The following is a 13,541-nucleotide window of genomic DNA, read 5'->3' on the forward strand; positions in this document are numbered from 1 at the left end:
AGATGTGGCAGAGCAGTGTTGGGTGAAGAAGGTGATGGAACTAGTTGATGTATTTGCTAACTGCAGACTGTATGGATAGCCCAGGGGAAGTGAGTCTATGTGGGTTATGACCAGCAGCCAGCGGCATCCCATGATGACAGACATAAGTGCAACAGGGTGGTAGTCCCTCAGGCAGGATATCCCATAGGCACAACATGAATGCATATTGTATTGCACTGAAACATTACAAACTGGAGTAAAGGACAAAGACTGAGTGTACGCACTGGGACATCTGCCTGCTGATCAGCACATGGTTTCACAATCTGGCCAGAGATGCTCTCAGGTGCTTTAAGGTGGGTTGGTGCACCTGAGGGCTCTGCTCACATTAGCTCTGGACACAGTGAGTGCTCTTAGACATACTGGGTCATCCTTACTGTAATTCTCAAAACATGTGTTCAGCTGATTTGGGAGGGAGGGAGGTGACTCACAGCTGGGCTTCCCCCTTTGTGGCTTTGTGTTTGTCCTCAGTAAGTAATGGCAGCCGATTAGAGCTTATAGCGATTGATAGCGCCTATTTAATGGCCTGATAACAGTCGAATTGGATACAGCTGGAAGATTGACAAAGTCAAGAAAGATTTTAGACACATGATGTTTGATCACATTTTTCTTGGAGATGAATTAACATACTGTTATATTTCTTATCTTATATGATGTGCCTGTACCTGATAAAGCTGTTCTGTATATGTGTGTGCATGTGTACGTCAGCTTTTCTCTGACTTAAAAGCCTTGTGAAACCTGATTTGTGCTACATTGCTTTTGTGCAACATGACAGTTTTGTACCCTGACAAAACTATTTTCACTGACAGAACTTGTTTTATTCCTGTTATCCTGCTACTGTTTATGACCTTGCTGTTTAGTTTTGAAATACATGAGCAGTATTTTGCAAACCTGCAGTCCTATGTAATTTCACTCTGCACAGTCTGCCACTGCAGAAAATGATTCTCCTTACCTTTAATGTTTTAATTCATCTTAGTGTGGCAGGAGTAACAACGTCATAATGCACCATAATGGACCAATGTTCCACTTTACAATAAATGCATCTCCTCTAAATCTGCAGCCACATTACTGCTTGGATGTGCATATAATATGTGTGTTCAACTGATGTTTACACGTACTGTCCTGCTCTGTATCTATGCAAATTACTTATCTCCCTGCACCGGTGCCACTAATACTACTTCCCATAGTTTTAGTGGATCGAGTGTATCTGATTTATGATTACCACTCTCCTGGTTTCCAAACAGTGCACCGGCTTACCGTGTAGGGCCCGGAGCATGTGAGGACACAAAATGGCTGTGCCAGGATACATGTCTGACATGGGTGTTGTGGAGCCAAATAAATCCCCGTTAGCAGAACGGCTTGATCCAGTGCTGGTGCCAGACTTGGAAAGCGCCCAAGCCGCAGGACAAGGATCAACTCTCCGCGAGCATAAACACCCACACACACTTTACTTAACAGTTACTGTACATTAATCAACAGTCAACAAGCTTATGACATACATCTGAGGTGCTCAGGTTATGCTAATTCTGATGTTGAGACAGAATAGGGACACAACAAAGTTTTGTTGACACTGGACTTTGCACATGCATGCTTGGGGTTTATGGCATGGCTGCAATTGTTGAGTGGTCGGTACTCTTTAGCCACATAGAGGGTACAAAATATATAACGAAATGTGGAGTGGACTGGGATATTTAGGGAATGTTTGTTGTGAAAATTCTTGTCATTTTAGAGGCAAGGCAGTGCCAACGGGGTATTTAGAAGAAAAACATTGTACGACACACTGTAGCTCCAGCATGGTGCGGCTCAATGCAGGGGATGGCCTAATTGGAGGTTTTGTGAGAACGCAATAAACCTGATACACATTTAATAAACACAACAGAGGTGACTTAGTAGCTTGTTCATACATTCTGTAAATTGAGAAAAGGGTAGACGCAATAAACTATAGTTCCAGCCTACATGATTTGATTTCTATTATTATTGTGTCATGATGTAGTGTGATGATGAATATGTGCACACCATTACTTAGAAAATAAAGAAAAAGACTAAATACTAAACGAATCCTGACGTTTTTTCCGAGCTTGAGAAACAAAGGTATAGCCAATTAAAGCATTCAAATTCTGTCCATTCTGTCATCGTCGGTGCACCGAAACATTTCTTGATTTTGAACAGACATTTCATTTAAAATAGACATTCTTAATTCATCATAGTATGTACGACACAAAAGAAAATAATGATTCATTTTCAACTTCTCCTAATTTTCACAATTCACACAACGTGTTGTCCTCCTGGAGGTCTTTATATCTGCCAACTTCAAAGGCCAGAGGAAGGATTCCTGTTCTCAACTGTGCATCTAAAGACCTTTGACTCCTTGATAAGGTTGCTATAACATAAGATTCAGTGTCATAATTGTGCTTGATTCGAATATATATTCGTAATTTTTACACTATATCTTTCAACCATTTTTCCTCAAATGTAGCAAGTAACTTTCTTCTAATTGTGTTCAAGCTGCATGATAAATTATTACTATACATATATTGTAACAAGCGTCCTCAAAAACAGCATGAAGTTCTGCAGCCCATGGAGAATTGTGTGATTTACTCCAAAGAAAAACCTTCTTATTGACCCTGTATTCTGACATATTATCAGAATACTCTTATACACATTTTTTTATACAATATCTAATCAGTATGCAATTTATGGTTAAGCTCTTATTCATCAGAATATAGTACATGTCGATCCTTTGCACTTTACAAAGAACATACACCACATATATCCTCATTTGTATATATTGTCACTCTGGTTAGATGCAACATTTCGATGTACTTGTATTATGTGCAATGACAATAAAGTGGAATCTAATCTAATCTAATAATATATGACATATTAAAAACAATTCCACAGTCTTATCATTTCACATTTTGGCCTCATTGAGTCAGGAATCCAACCCATATCACCCTGAACAGCCAAAGTATAGGAGCAAACGTCTCGCCTATACATCTTATTGGTGATAATCTGTTTTTTGAAAATTGACTCACTATCTGTTTTGGTGCACTGCTGTTCCCAGTATTTAATTATTTTTTCAAAGTTAAAGTCAAAGTAGCACAAACATAGGCTATTAGATATATAAGATGGGACAGAAATAGTATTATGGTAAATCTATTTTTGAAATGTATTTCCATAAGGCTATATCATTTTATACAAAACACTTAAGGCCGTGCAAAACCTCATAAATAAATGTGTACTGCTTGAAAGGCATGGGTCACAAGATATTTTCAATAATTTGCACAGCCTACATAATGTATTCTCTTTACAGTCTGCACAGATCTCTCTCTTGTTTTTCAGGCTGCTGCAGGGAGCTAAGAACGATTAGTTGGAAGAGGATATATAGAACCGGATGAGGCCCTCCTCTCTCTTTCCCTCTCCCCTTCGTATCTGTCGCCTTTACTGTGTTTACATTATAGACACACCCCTGACCTTCACCCAGGCCCCCTCCACTGGCCCCACACACACACACCATTTACACCACATACCAGAGCTCTTATGTGCACACAAGCGTGAATGAACAAATGCCACCTAAATATAAATGTGGGTGCTAAAAAACAGAGATTTTATATTAATGAATAGCACAAAACATCAGCAATGTTTTCCCAGTGTGATGGTGTAGTTGTTTAATCTTGTATTGTATTACACATACACACACACCATTTACACCACATACCAGAGCTCTTATGTGCACACAAGCGTGAATGAACAAATGCCACCTAAATATATATGTGGATTGCTAAAAAATACTGATTTTATCTTGGTGAATAGCACAAAATATCTGCAATGTTTTCCCAGTGTGATGGTGTAGTTGTTTAACCGTGTATTGTTTTGTTTTTTTTAGCTTACTCGGTCATGCATTGCAAAGCAGATCGCCATGCATGCAGAGGCACACTGCTGCTGCCTGCCTTCCTCTCAGCCTACCACTGTACTGCAGAGTAGACACACCCCTCCAATGCACACGCCTCACTGCACACATTTTGTTGCAAGAGTCAAAGAAATAATGGTGCAAAATGCCTCAAATTGCATATTTATAACCAGGCAGAGCTCGTGTTATTATTCCCACTGCGTGATATCGATGGTGATGGTTGATAGTGATGGTGTTGTGGTTTTATTTGAATAATAATCATATATAGGGAGCTCAAAAAGCCTGCAGCAGCAAAACAAAGAGACACACACAGAGAGAGAGAATACACGACCTCAACGGGGACATGTTTCCTCCTATTGAGACACCGCAGCACGTCTAATGTTAGCGCGGTAATCCCCCCCACACTGGTGGTGTATGTGTGTGCATTGATTCAGAGATTAGAGAGCAAAAAAAAACCGATGTTGCTTTAAACCTCACGCGGTCAAAGTTGTTTACCTCCCCGTTACCTCTGACGTCACGACACACCCCTGTTTTAGGGGCGGGGCTTCTTTAAGTTATGAGCAGCGGAGCGGACCAATCAGAATCGAGCTGGGAGTGAAATGTCACCAATAGCAACGCGAGTGACACGCAGAGCTCAACTGTGATTGGCTTAGCAGAGAGGGCTGGGGGGGAAATCCCTCTTTTTTACCCCCGTAGAGGTCCTGAAGAAGGGAATGGAGGGGGGCGGTGCATAACAAAAAGTAATGGCCATCTATTTGGATCCCTGAAGAAGAAGAAGAAGGAGAAGAAGGAGGGGTATTTTCGCCGTGTGTGTAGTTTTTCTTCATGTTAGTGCTTACGTTTTCCAAGGAGTGACACCCAGTTGCGCCGCAACCACGACCGTATTCTTTTTTTTTGCCGTTGAAACGTTCGAACGCAGCGGACGCAGAAACGGTTAATAACTGAACTTGTGGTGGTGCCGCGTTATAGGGTTAAAAGCTAGCAGCGCTAACGGCTAGCTGCTGCTACTACGCTGCTGCTGCGTGTCTAGAAGGGCGTACTACTTTGACGTTTTCTCTCTCTCTCTCTCAAGTCTCACATTTTTTTTGTAGTTTGAGAGTTTAGCAAAACGCGTGGTCCTCTTTATATCCTCTAAGCTATAAGTCAAAACATGGAGGAGACACACTTCTTTACAAGAGCATGAACACGACGACGCAAACAGCCACCAGAAGAGGATTATTAAAAAAGCAGCTTCCAGTCTTGATGGGGAAAAAGTTGAGCTGAGGTATGAAACTCTGAATGCTAAAGTAATTTATGTTGCTCAAGACCAACATAAGAAACATGTTGTCAAAAATGCTGTTGTGTGTTTTGCTTATTTAACTGCTATTATGCTTATTAACAAGTGAGTGTTGTTGAAAGTAATGCTGTGTTACATAAACAGAGCAACTGCAGGTCAGGTACTGAGGGTATAGAGAGGCCCCACTCACTCTGTGACTGACTTGCGACATACCATTTTGCCTTTGTATTGAACAGGATTAACAACTTGGGGGAAACACAGAAGAAAAGGTTTCAAGTCTTACCTATTGTACAAAGGGCATGCTAAAACCTCAGGTGAGACATTTTTTCTCCTTTTTTTGCTTTGAAGTCATACCTGAGAATACTGATATTGTCTGTTCACATGTTGAATTGTGTCCTATGTGTTACTTTCAAGTTACACATGTTTACACTGTGATTTCCTCTTGTGATTTCACAACTTATCATAGTTGTGAAATACATTTACTCTCATCGTACTCTCAATATTGCCATTAATAAGACCGTAATATCAGTGTTTTGAAAATGACAGTAGTGGTGCCACATATAGTTGTTTAACTGATTAAGTTGTCAACTATTAAATTGATTGCCAACTGTTTTGATAATCATTGTAAGATAAAAAAGAGAATACTGAGATTGTCTGTTAACATGTTGAATTGTTTTCATAGTTACACATGTTTGTATTGTGATTTCCTCTTGTGATTTCACAACTTATCATAGTTGTGAAATACATTTACTCTCATTGTACACAAGAATAAGGTAGTAAATGATGTATGAACTGTGATCAATATTGCCATTAATAAGACTTTAATATCAGTGTTTTGAAAATGACAGTAGAGCTGCAACAATTAGTTGATTAACTGATAAGTTGTCAACTATTAAATTAATTGCCATCTGTTAGAGAATACTGACATTGTCTGTTCACATGTTCAATTGTGTCCCAACTATGTGTTGCTTTCAAGTTTGTTGTTTATTTGTTTTGCACAATTTAAGACTATACAACATAACAAAATAATAAATTAATAATATACAGTGGAGGAAGAGCTAAAAAAAACCCCACTGGGCTTATCTGAAGCTTCCACCTAGAGACAAGATTAATATAAAGAAATAATATGACTACATAATGGTGATAAAACAATTAGGACAAGATATATATATAATAACAACAATAAGTTACACATGTTTGCACAGATTTCCTCTTGTGGTTTCACAACTTATCATAGTTGTGAAATTACATTTACTCTGTCATCGTACACACAAGACATCTGTTAAGAATAAGGTAGTAAAGTGATGTATGAACTGTGACCAATATTGACATTAATAAGATTGTAATATCAGTGTTTTGAAAATGACTGTAGAGCTGCCACAATTAGTTGATTAACTTGATAAGTTGTCATTAAATTAATTGCCAACTGTTTTGATAATCAGTGTGAGAAAGAAAAAAAAAAAGTCAAAATGATTCCAGCTTCTTTAATGTGAATATGTTTGTGGTTTCTTTACTCCTCAATGACAGTCAACTGAATATGTTTGAGTTGTTGACAAAACAAGACATTTGAGGACATCATTTTTTCCACCATTTTCTGACATTTTGTAGACCAAACAACTAATTGATTAATTGACAATGAAAATAATTCTTAGTTGCAGCCCTAAATGTCAGTACTTTTAAAACTTTGGTTCATTTAATGTGACCTAAATCAGTGACCCTTTCTAAGAATAAAAAAAAAGACCAAATGATTCCAGCTTCTTAAATGTGAATATTTTCTGGTTTCTTTGCCCCCTTATGACAGTCAACTGAATATCTTTGAGTTGTGGACAAAACAAGACATTTGAGGACGTCAATTTTTCAACCATTTTCTGACATTTTATAGACCAAACAACTAATTGATTAACTGACAATGAAAATAATCCTTAGTTGCAGCCCTAAATGTCTGTACTTTTAAAACTTTGGTTAATTTAATGTGACCTAAATCAGTGACCCTTTCTAAAACCAAAGGTCACCTATTAAATTAAATGCCAAGTGTTTTGATAATCGATTAATAGGTTTGAGAAGTGATTCCAGCTTCTTAAATGATTCCAGCTTCTTAAATGTGAATATTTTCTGGTTTCTTTACTCTTCTATGACAGTCAACTGAATATGTTTGAGTTTTGGACCAAACAAGACATTTGAGGACATCTTTTTTTCACCATTTTCTGACATTTCTATAGACAAAACAACCAATTGATTAATCGACAGATTAACTGACAATGAAAATAATCCTTAGTTGCAGCCCTAAATGTCAGTACTTTTAAAACTTTGGTTAATTTAATGTGACTTAAATCCTTGACCCTTTCTATAAACCAAAGGCCCGACTTGAAATGAAATCTGCACAACTGAAGAAATTTGTCAATACAGTCCATTTAATTATAGGGTGTTTTTCTGACCTAATGAGAACATTTCCTACAGCTACAGAGTGAAAATTCCCCCACATAAAAAGTTATTAATAGGTCAGTTGGGCGCCTTCAATAACCCAGTGTAATATCAACTCACATTTTTATTGTGTTGATAAAGTGATAAGCAGATCTGAACTATTTCAGCCCTCTGGTCATGTAACATACATACACCACGTCCAACAATTTATCTGAGCATGGAAGGAGTTCTCTGTTGCTTTCACAAACACACACATAGTTGCTCGGTAGAATTATTTACATTTACACACCTTAACCACTCACTTCATTATCACGGAGAACTGAGCCCCTGGCTGATAATGAATGACACCATTAATTACTACGAGCGTCTTGTCTTTCTTGCATCTGAACATTTAAACAGCCTCCAGCTCTTCTCTCTTTGTTGCTCATCACTTCAAAGTAAATCTGAAGGGGACCAAATACGGCTAACGCAAGAGGAAGCTTGCATATGTATATATTCCTGCCTATTTTCCCAGCGATCTTGGCGCTATAATTCTCATACCTATCCATTTCTGTTTATGAAACAGTTTGACACTTCAAAAGTAGCAGGTAGGATGTTGTTTTTAGGTCAGCTGCTTCATCGCCTGTTTCAGGAAAAAAAAAACGACTGCGGTGTCTCTTCTCAACAACTTGAGATCAACGGTCACACATGTTCTGAATTTATGTGATGTGGAAACTTACGAGAAGACCTGTATTATTTGTTTGGGACAGAACGGGAGACTCAACCCAAATGAGGACTACGTATGCTTCAGCTTTTCAATTAATTGTCAGTAGAATGAGAAGATACGAAATGTGCTCAGTTTGTGCGTTTTATTGACTGTAACTGCAGCAGGTTGTTTACGGAGCGGTGTGGTGATGGTACAGTCCATTAGGTCTCCTGTACAGTGAAATACCCCACCCCCACCCCCCTTTCGTGACTACGGTAATTGGTCGCTTCCTCTCACATGTAACCCTATAGAAAGAAAGAGGCTGCTGTACTTAACTGTAAAGGCCCGCTTGTATATACCTGTACATGCGTGCTGTTTGCCACATATGTTCAGTTGCCTTTGAGACTAATGAAGTGTTAAGTTCCCCCTAATGTCTTTAGGTCCTCAATTACCTCCTGCGGTTAATGGTTTCTAGGCCAAACACAGGTAATATTTGTTGTATATGGAGCGCAAGTCATGCAGAAAAGTATCTACCAGGGAAGCAAAGTATAAGTCACTGTTTGATATCTAGGGCAGGGGATGTATATCCAGATTTTATATAATTTCATTGTGTGTATAGTTGGATCATGGATGGAATTTTTGTATTATTTTTTTTCACCTTTCGAAGGTTTTCTCTTTAATTCTTTAAAGAGTATTTCCTGAAAGAGAGACGGCATTTTATGGAGGTTATATAACTTTGACTTGTGGGCTACGTACATTTGCGCCCACCTCACCCACATGTCTGTTGCCTGTCCGGTTCTGTCCAGTTGGCTCTCCGCGCACGACTTCGAGAATGTGCATTCTGTCAAATTCGCCATAGACATAAACAGGACTTTCGGTGTGTGTTTGAGTGGGCCTCTCCCTGCCTCGTCTCTTTCCCCTCTCCAGAGTCCAGCAAGGGGCCCAGTATAAGGGGGCAGGCTGCCGTCACTGCCTCTCTCTCTCTCTCTCTCTCTCTCTCTCGCGCCTTGCAGGCCAGTGCTGGGGCCTGTGCAGGGGGGGCGGTGGTGTGGTAGTGGTGCAGAGACCATAGGGGTGGACACGGGACATGTGACCCCCCACCCCTTCCACCCCAGTTTAGCCCATCCTGTGTGGGGCACAGGTCACCTTGTCATGTGCTATTACGGCTGCTGTAACATGCTGCCTGTGATCGTAGGAAAAGAGCATGCGATAGACCCGTGGAGGCTGCGGGAGGGAGAGCGAGCGAGAGAGGGAAACGAAGGGACAGGACTGGACTAGTCTGCTCAGCCAGTTGTTTAGCAGCATTACAGACTCAGTTTGTCTACTTTGTTGGTCCACATTGTCTCTTTTTGTCCATTGTTCTCTGTTATCCTCATGTATTTTTTTTTTTTTTTTTAGGCAATTTCTAAACACCAATTATATTTGAGTGTTCTGTCACAAATCCCAGATCATGTTTTCATTTAATGTTTTTTTTTTTTCAGCCCTCACCTTTCTCCTCCTTTTAAATTTCCATTTACACCCTCTTTTTCGGCCTCTATTGTGGGGTTAGATGCACTTCTTTGTGTGAATCACAAGCCCCTGTATTTCCATTGTAGCCCAGCTTTCTCTGCAGCCCGGGTCATTCCAGATCTGATTTGTTTTATGTCTCTTCTGTACTCGTAGTGACCCAGCCAGAGGTATGCAGTAAAACACATCGCCTTATGTTTTCTCCCCTCTCCCTCCAACCCTCTCCACAACTTCTCCTCGTCTTTTCGCTCTCTCGCTCTCTCTTTCTCTCTCTCTCTCCCTTTTTTTCCCCTTTTTTAAGAGAAACTTTTGGCAGCATGGAACAATTTCAGAACCATTTGCGGGATTGCGTCATGTGATGTATACGGAGGATGCTCATTGGACTGTCAGACAGGGCCCCTTTCTCCCACTCAGGCGTTCCACAGCGATCCCTCTCTTTCCTCCAGTGCTGTTATAGGTCTGGATGTGATTCCGACTGACTCTTATGTGTTGGGATGTGGTCTGTAAACTCATTGCTGACATTCTTGGGACGTGATGCCAGAGGTTTTTTATTTCCCGCTTTCCCATTTCTCTTCTGCACGCCTGTGCGCAGTTAAAATGATCCCTCCTGGATCCTCCTCTTTACCCACTTTGTTACATCTTGCCCCGTCCTCAATCACATTTCGTTTCAACGCCCAAGCACTAATGGCCCCACTTAATTAGTTTTGTTAGATGGTGGGCGTTGGTGGAGGCTGGGTTTTATAATCACTTAATATTGACTTTGATGAAAGTTAATCTAACATCTGGGCTGCGGTCCAAATCTTTTTTCTTCATTTTTTTTTTTTTACAGCTGAGGTCTCACTTATGTCTTTTCTGTAAGTAGCAGAGCACCTGACGAAGAAAACCAATGGCCACTTTCCTGTTTGGTAATCACATACTTGGACAATGGTCCAGCTTGAAATGAAATGAAAGTAGAACAGAAGGAAATAAGCTACCTTATGAGTGGTATTGGCCTCCTGCCACGGTCTACCTTGGCACTTATCCCTGTATGCATATCTCACAGCAGCTCAAACTGCAGCAGTAATACACAGAATTACCATATTCTACGCTCATTGTGCGACATCATCGGCAGGAAGTGTTTCCATTTCTCATATTAGCACTTAACACGTTTCTACTCTCTGTCCCTCAGGTTCACACCATCTGTAGTCGAGACTTAATTTTGCACTGATTGACATCCGATGTCAACTAATTAGAAGGTGCAAGTTAGAGGTGTCACTTTATGCAAACTTTGGTGGGATATTCCTTCTACTCCACATGAGTTACAAAATAGCCAGATGTTCATTAGTAAATATTGAATCACTGGAGTTTTCATGTAGTGTAGGTTAGGCTCGGGTTAATAAAGAGATTCTGTTATATGACAGTTATTTCAGACATGTTGATCTTAATTTAGTCCACACCACCCAGAGCACTAGACCATTAATCTTATCACATGTTTAGCATTAAGGCTTCTGCACACAATGTCATGTCTTTAAATCCAACTTGGGACCGGTTTTAACGCCAGTCCCTGGATTATGAGACACATGCGTGTCACTTCAGCCATGATGTGAATAAATCAAAGGAGGAAAAGATGAGTCACTGCTCCGCTGCATGCTAAGTAGCACTTGTTCTCCCTCCGCTAGTTTGTTGGGTAAAAAGAAAAGGAAACTCCCTAGCCTCTCCTCCAGCTACGCCACCAAAATAAGGGTAACGTCTTTATTTTGCAGCTTTCACCACCCAGTTAAAATGACAAGCTAGAGTCAGTTTGCGGTACCGCGCATAATTACAGCAGGCCTCATCTCTTGCTCATCAACCACTGCCGCTGTGTCACTCAGACTCCCAAACCCCAGGCTTCCAGTACACATTGTTTTTCCTTCTTTTTATCCCTCGGTTTATCAGATAGAGTCCATCACTTACTTCTTACGTAAGGGTTATTTAGGTGCTTATTTTACACTGTGTGATCAATTCTTCCCACAACTTATACAGTACCTTTTAAAGAATTGTCATTACGTTTACTAAAGCTGAAATGATTAGTCAGTTAATTTATTAGCCAAAAGAAAAGAACAGTCAAAGTCAAACATGCCAAACATTTCCTAGTTCCAACTTCTCACTTTTGGGCGGATTTGCTGCCTTTTTCAGTTTTGTATTGAATATCTTTGGGTTTTGGACTGTTGGTCGTATGAAACAAAACATGTGGGCTTCGGGAAATAGTAATTTCCCTCTATTTTTCTGCCATTTAAAGGGTCAACTGAGGAAGTAAACATCAGTTTAATCCAACGTCCCATATAAACCGCAAAAACGGATTAACTGTCCTGGTCTTCATTGTCGTTTCTGATTGGATGAGCAGGGGGGTGTGGTGGTTGTCACATGAGGAGTTATAAGATCCATCCTGTGCCTTGAATCTAAAAGTCCTTACGGCTAAAATAGACTTGCATTAAGATTAAATGTATCAATACCAGGCTTTATCATACATACAAATGAGTTGGCCTGCGAACAGATTTTTCAGTGTACACACACAAACAACACGTACCACCAAAATCAGCTCCTTTGTTTTAAAAAATGGGAGTAAAGCAACACCAGTTGAGATAAATCATACTAAAAATGTGCTTCCTACGTGAATAGCAAATAGCTTTTTCCCCTGATACTTCTCAAGATGAGAAGCTGCCAGAGATGAGACATTTATTTATATTTAACCAGTAATTGAAGTGGCTTATGACTGTGTATTTTTAGCACTCTTTTTAGATAACAAAACCAGGCTGTTTGTGTTGATTATGCTTCTCTCCGGGCCGCTGCTGAGTCCCCGCTATTTCTCTAACTCTCACTATTTGTCTCTCACATCCACAACAGCCAGCCAGCCAGGGTATGCCTTGTGACACAGAAAGTCACTGTGACAAAGAGGTCACCCCCTCCCCTCCTCGCTGTATCTATGTATATATCCATATCTGTTTTTATTCCATCCCTCCATCATGCCGTCCACCCCACCCCTCTCTGGCCTGCTTCTCCCGTGCATCCCTCCCTCCTCCTGCGCTACTGTCACTGCTCTCTCATGTGGGCCGGCACTTCCTCTCTCTGACTGCAAACGGCCGTGCAGAGGGCAATAGATGAGAGCTCATCTGAGCTATATGTGTAGTGAGGTGTAATGGACACATAAGCAGAGTAAAAGCATGCCCACCATGTGACACACGCAATAACATGGTGAGAAGATTGTAGAATCCAGAGGAAATTGTGCTGCAGTATATTTGGTAGATGTTCAATGGGAACAAGATTCAATGTTACCTTGATAAAAGCTATTACACACTGTTTTTTGTTTTTTTGGTGTGTGATTAATTTGCATGGCAATATATTTATTTGTACTGTTTTTGTCATGAACACTTTCACACAGAACACGGCGAAAAAGCAACATCATTTTTTTCAGAACAAGGTTTATTTTTCTGAGCTTTTGCACCGCGAATAAATGCATCAACCAATCACATTTTTGAGAACAACACAGAGGCTCCGTAATCTGAACCAAGACGGCAAACTGTATTTATCACAAAGGCAGCGCAATTCACATGGCGCGTTACGTTAAAGGAAACACAATAAAATAGCTTGCAGTAGTTTAGGCTGTACCACAATTTACCTCAGACAGACTGCCAGACTAGGGCTGCACAATTAATCAAAATGTTATCGAAATAGCAATATGGCCTACTGCA

General features: G+C 40.2%; 1 protein-coding gene across 1 annotated transcript in view; it reads left to right on the plus strand.

The window, feature by feature from the left end:
- Positions 1 to 4,551: 4,551 nt before the first annotated feature.
- The window catches only part of LOC141764680 (vitamin D3 receptor B), a 39,369-nt gene continuing 30,379 nt past the window's right edge, over positions 4,552 to 13,541 (plus strand). Inside the window, exons 1-2 of the mRNA XM_074630069.1 lie at positions 4,552 to 5,210; positions 5,459 to 5,536. The gene's annotated coding sequence lies outside the window, so the exon portion shown is untranslated. The remainder of the gene's footprint in view (positions 5,211 to 5,458; positions 5,537 to 13,541) is intronic.

This window comes from Sebastes fasciatus, chromosome 1 (assembly GCF_043250625.1).
Source record: "Sebastes fasciatus isolate fSebFas1 chromosome 1, fSebFas1.pri, whole genome shotgun sequence".
Taxonomy (NCBI): domain Eukaryota; kingdom Metazoa; phylum Chordata; class Actinopteri; order Perciformes; family Sebastidae; genus Sebastes; species Sebastes fasciatus.